Genomic DNA, 6,211 nt, shown 5'->3' on the forward strand with positions numbered 1-6,211 from the left:
CCTCGTGGGCCACATGAAGCGGGGCTGTCCTGCTACGAAGAAGGGTAGCCAAGACGATGCAGTGTTTGCAGTTGGTGGGGAACGCTCGGCCGGGTGGCTGATTGATAGCGGTGCGACGTCGCACATGATTATTCACCGGAAGGACCTTTTTGAGTACAAGTCGTTGGACACTAGCATGGAGGTGACGATTGCAGACGGCAAGAAGCTGCACGTCGCAGGAACCGAAACGGTCAAGTTGACTGGTTTGGACGGTAGACGCATCCGTATGGTGGACGTGCTCCACATCCCCGGGCTCGATAGACGCTTATTGTCAGTCGGGAAGCTCGCGGAACGCGGTATGAGTGTGGAGTTCCAGTGTGCCAGTTGTGTGATCTGGGGACGGAACGCTGCAATAGCGTCAGGGAAGAAGGTCGGTAAGGCGTTCCTTTTGGACTGTCAGCAGGAGGAGGCCCGTTTCGTGGAATACGCCGGTCCTGACAGCGAGTGGGAGCTTTGGCACGCTCGCATGGGTCACCCCAACAAGGACGCACTGACGAAGGCCCAGCGTTCCACGACCGGTATCCCGCCAGTAGAAGGGGGTGCGAGACTTTGTGCGGTGGATGCATGAAGGGAAAGCAGACCGTGACGGCGCTCCCGTCACGATCACTGACGAAGACAACGCGTGTGTTGGAACTAGTACACACGGACGTTATGGGATTAATGAGAACGCTCTCAAAGGGGGGTGCCAAGTACGTGCTGACCTTTGTAGACGACTACTCAAGGTATGTCGTGACATTCTTCATGAAGAGCAAGAGTGAGGTGGGCAGCAAGCTGAAGGAGTTCAAGGCGCTGTATGAAAATCAGTGGGGGGAACGATTGAAGTGCCTGCGTTCCGATTATGGAACGGAGTTTGTAAACAAGACGGTATTGGAGCTCTGTCAGCGGAATGGCATCGTGCATCAACGCAGCGTTCCATACAGCCCTCAGCAGAACGGTGTTGCGGAACGCATGAACCGTACCATCATGGAGAAGGCACGAAGCATGCTAGTCTATGTCGACGGAGTGGTGGGCTGAAGCGGTGAGTACTGCAGTGTACCTTATCAATAGTTTCACGAACACATCCAGCTCGGATGTCACGCCATATGAGTTGGCGTTTCAAGTGAAGCCACGGATGGAACACCTACGCGTGTTTGGATCACAAGGGTACGCTCACGTGGATGACGTGAAGAGAACGAAATTGGAACCCAAGAGCTTCAGGTGTACGTTCCTCGGATACGCAGAGAACGTAAAAGGGTATCGTGTCTACGACTTGGATGCATCCAAGGTCAAGGTGTCACGATCGGTAAAGCTGGACGAGCGTGAGGTGGGCGGTATCTATGACACGCTGTCGCCAGCTTCTGGAACGATCATCCATGTGACAAGGAACAATGACGATACCGTGGTTCCAGCTCCAGAAGTGGAGCGACAGTCTGTTCAAGATGAACCGATGGAAGAAGCGGAAGAACCTGCTCAAGACAGTGAGATGGACGATGTTGAACCGGAACGGAACGCCGGGCTACCACAGCTACCCGCACCGGAGGAACACCGTTCGAGCGGACTGGAGCTGGCAACGTACCGCTCACAACCTCCTGCGTTCCAAGAGGACCGGATAATCTTCCATCCTGAGACGGAACGCTCAACCCGACCTCGGGAACCGGTGTTTCTGCTTGGGAACGGCTACGATGACGACGTGGAACGCCAGTCTGAAAGAGGTAGTGATGGACCGCCGTCTCCTAAGCGTCCTAGGATCGATGAAGACTGTTTACTCGCAGAGGCAGTGTTGGCATACGCGGCCAGCATCGGAGGCGTCCCGGATACGCCAAACACGTACGCAGAAGCTATCGTCAGTGATGAAGCAGGTGAATGGCGTCGGGCTATGAAGGCTGAGCTACACTCTCATTCCCAGAACGGAACGTGGACGTTGGTCCATGTGGAACGGCTACGCGTTCCATTGGATGTCGCTGGGTGTTCACCAAGAAGCGTGACAAGAACGGTCGTGTTATCCGTTACAAGGCACGCCTAGTAGCTCAAGGGCTCAAGTAGAAGTTTGGAATCGATTTTTTTGAGACGTATTCTCCTGTTGCAAACATGAACTCGATTCGAGTTGTACTCGCTGTGTGCGTGGCATGCGACTACATTATGGAGCAACTGGATTGCTGAAACAGCGTTCCTAAACAGTGGTTTGGTGGATTTGGTCTACATGGACGTTCCACTTGGTCTCGAGAACGCTGAAGGCATGAAGTGCAAGCTGCTAAAGGTCATATATGGTTTGAAGCAAGCTGCAAGTGCATGGAACAAGACTGTCCATCGTGTGTTCCTGCGGAACGGTTTCAAGAGTTGTGGAGCCGACCAGTGTGTCTACGTCAAGCGTTCCAGGGACGCATTCGTGTACGTGTGCCTGTATGTGGACGACATGATCATTGCGGCGAAGACACGCGAAGAGATTCGCGAAGTAAAGGGCGCTCTGAAGAGTGCCTTCAAGATGAAAGAGCTTGGCGAGGCAAAGTTCATCCTGGGGATGGAGATTGATTATGATAAGGCAGCTGGAACGCTGATGATCAAGCAAACTCGGTACATTGACGACATTGTAGAACGCTTCAACCAACGGAACGCCAAGATGTTGGATAACCCATGCGCATCCAACATGAAGCTGTCGAAGATGATGTCGCCAGCCACGGAGAAAAAACGACGTGAAATGCAGTCAAGACCGTACCGTTCCTTGATCGGATGCCTGATGTACATCACAACATGCCCTCGACCGGACATTGCGTACGTTGTAACGCAGCTGTCACGCTTCCTGAAAAATCCTGGAACGCAACACTGAAAGGCAGCGATACGGGTCCTGCAGTACTTAAAGACAACTCGGCAGCACGGTATCGTCTACCAAAGTGGAACGCAAGGTGTCAAGGCAGAGGCGTTCACGGACGCAGACTGGGGAAGCAACATTGACGACAGGCGTTCCGTATCAGGTGTCATGGTCATGATTGGGAACGCTCCGATTGTGTTCAAGTCCAAGTACCAGAGAGCGGTTGCACTCAGCTCAGCGGAAGCAGAGTACATGGCTCTGCGTCTGTGTACGCAAGAGGTACTATGAGCACGTGCTATTCTCAAGGACATGGGTCACGAGCAAGTGGGAGCGACGCAGGTCCGGGAGGACAATCAAGGTGCTATCGCACTTGCAAGTAACGCTGGGTATCACGCTAGGACCAAGCACGTGGATATCCGACATCACTTCATTCGGGAGAATGTGGAACGCTCTACGATCAAGGTGGACTACGTCGACACGAAGCGCCAACTTGCGGACATGCTGACGAAGCCGCTTGGAACGAAGTCGCTAGCGTTCCTTCGCGAGGCAAGCGGGATCAAGAAGAGGAACGCCGCTGAGTAGCGATCCTTAACGAAGACGAACGTCGTGCAGTAGCGGTGAGTGGGAGTGTTAATTCACACCGACTCTGCACGGTTCAGTTAACCGGCTGAACGTTCCAGGATGGACCGGTCCCAAACCGGTTAATCTGGTGGATGGCCAGGAGCACTGAAGCTTAGACGACAGATTTAATTGACTTTAATCTACTCACTTCGGCATTTACCGTTAACAACAACAACAGTGTCAAAGCACAGCTCTTGACCAAAACGTAGGCTCATACATTATCCAAAAATAGCATGCTGCCTCGATAATACCCTAACTGGTGCGGCATGCAAAAAATCAAGCAGGGAGTTACCTATTTACGGAAATTCGACTGATTCACTCCTTGACTGATTATAATTAATAGTTGAGGGCCAGCCCACCTTACCAACATTGGAGTCCTAAAAACTTTAATCTCGTTTCTTAAAAGAAGCTGGCGGACTTAAATTCTGAGTTTTAAACAGCTAATTGATCACCTGCCTAAAATGTACTTAAGAACATGAATTTATTAAAATAGGACTCACAATAAGAACCAGAATGCAGCTGTTAATAAAACGGTATTCGATAAAAGCGTTATGAATTGGGCAGCTGATAAAGCACATTACACGAAGATCCAGACTCGTCCCGACTTCAATGGGTGAAGTTCATAGCGTGTGAATCACACGCTCAGCGTGACGCTGGTGCATATGATGTATCGAGCCTATCATACGATTCGCTCTCCTAATGTAAAGGACACTAGCAAATCCTGATCTCATTTCGAAATATGTTATCACGGAATTCCGTGGACAGAAACTCAGATTCCGATTTGCATGTGCGCTTTTTTTAGTCTTGCTTTCTCCTAAAGTATGGATTGTATTCCAAATGACATGTACACATTGTATACTATGACTTTACTAGTAAGTAGAATCAATCACTTCTAGTAGTACTTGAGCTTTTGATTTCCCATATTACTGATTGTAAGCGAGCAAAGACTTCACCCCATGGTCATGTAAAGACTGGAAAACCCATGCCAAAAAAAACGTTCCTCTGCTGTGTATTAAGGTCAACTACGTTTCCGTTAACGCAGTACATCAGAAGTTATCACGGATTTAGAGAGCTGTTAATTTTTTTACGGACCAGACATCCTTTGATTACATTTTCCTGACGTGTGATGGCAACTGGTTCTATCGTCTTCAAATCGCACTTGTAATCATATGATGCTAAATTAAAGCAGCAATTCCTGACAGATCGCGGGGACGAATGCGGGCCGTGATCATTATGTGTGCCCTGAAGTGTACAAGTCTAAGTTCGTGCTGTGGTTCATCAAAGCCGTTCTGGACCATTCACTTTCAGTTCTGCCACTTGTCTCTCTAGTCTCGGTTAGCGTTCTACAAAGGAGAATGATCTCCCCCGCCAAGTGCTTGTTGACTGCAGCACTGATCGCATCATGTGTCAACGGCCACGGCTTCTTGACCAAGCCGGCGGCCACTTACGACCCACAGATGGACAAGTCGCAGTATATCGCGACTATCGATTCGTCTACTTCGGGATTTAAAGGAGTCTTCACCGGTCCGCCGGCAGATAATGTGGCCGCGTTCACTAAGGCCTTTGAGGCCAGCAAGTACAAGTCTATCAAGGAAGTCATCGATGACAAGGCCAAGATTATCGTTACTGGTGCGACACTCACATGCGGTATTGCCGACCCAAACACCCCCCCCCCCCCAACCATTGCCAGATAAAGTGGAGTGGTCGCACTCAGAGGGGGAGGGCTTTACATCTACGCACGAAGGTCCGTGCGAAGTCTGGTGCGACAAGAAGCGTGTGTTCTATGATGACAACTGTGCTGCTCATTTCACTGCCGCCCCCGCTGAATTACCGTACGAGAAGAGCAAGTGCTCCGGGGCAAGTGTGCTCACGATGTACTGGATGGCCATGCACGGTCCAAGCTGGCAGGTATATGTGAACTGTGCCCCCCTCAGCGGGGGATCGGGTGGAGGAGCACACGAATCGTCAGGTAGTTCGGCATCCGCTGAGCTCCCAGGAGCCGGAACGCCGTCGACTGGGGAATCTCCGGCTACTACCACCGACTCTTCTGCAGCAGAGTCTCCGACAGCTAGCCAGTGCTCCTGCTGCTGAGTCCCCAGCAGCTCAAACGCCATCATCTGAAATAGACCCAGCAACTCCGACTCAAGATGCTCCCTCTGCTGAGACGCCTATGGTCACCCCAGCTCCAGATTCAGATGATTCGGAGTCGATTACTCCAGCTCCTGCTACCAGTGACTCGCCGTTGGTCACCCCTGCGCCTGCCACGAATGGCTCGCCGTCTACATCGAACTGCAGGGTGCGGAAGCGAAAGTGAAGAGCTAGCTGAAAGTGCCAAATAAATGTTTATACCGTGCTAAACTACTTATCATTGCCACATATACTACCCGACCCAGCTTCGCAGGACCCTATGTGAGTTTGTTTAGGCTACGCGGGATTATACGACGACCACTTAAAAAGATTGCGAGCAGCAGCGACAGGTTGTGAGGCGTCTCCAAATTCTCGACTATGCCATCTGATCGTTTATTCAGAATTGACAGCTCACTATTTTGTCCATGCCCAAGTGATTTAGCTGCATCTCATGATATTATAGCAAAACCTTTTACGAAAGTGAAACCTTCAGAGCTTAATAGAGTTTGGTTAGAAAATAAGACCAACTCATTTGAAATTTGTATCAAAGCGATACCTACTATTAGTGTACGCTACATACACCGAATGGTCGGTTTCCTCGGACAGGACGTCGCAGAGGTGGCGGAAGAGGAAGGCAGA

The sequence above is a fragment of the Phytophthora infestans genome, genomic scaffold (genome assembly GCF_000142945.1).
Source record: "Phytophthora infestans T30-4 supercont1.253 genomic scaffold, whole genome shotgun sequence".
Taxonomy (NCBI): domain Eukaryota; phylum Oomycota; class Peronosporomycetes; order Peronosporales; family Peronosporaceae; genus Phytophthora; species Phytophthora infestans.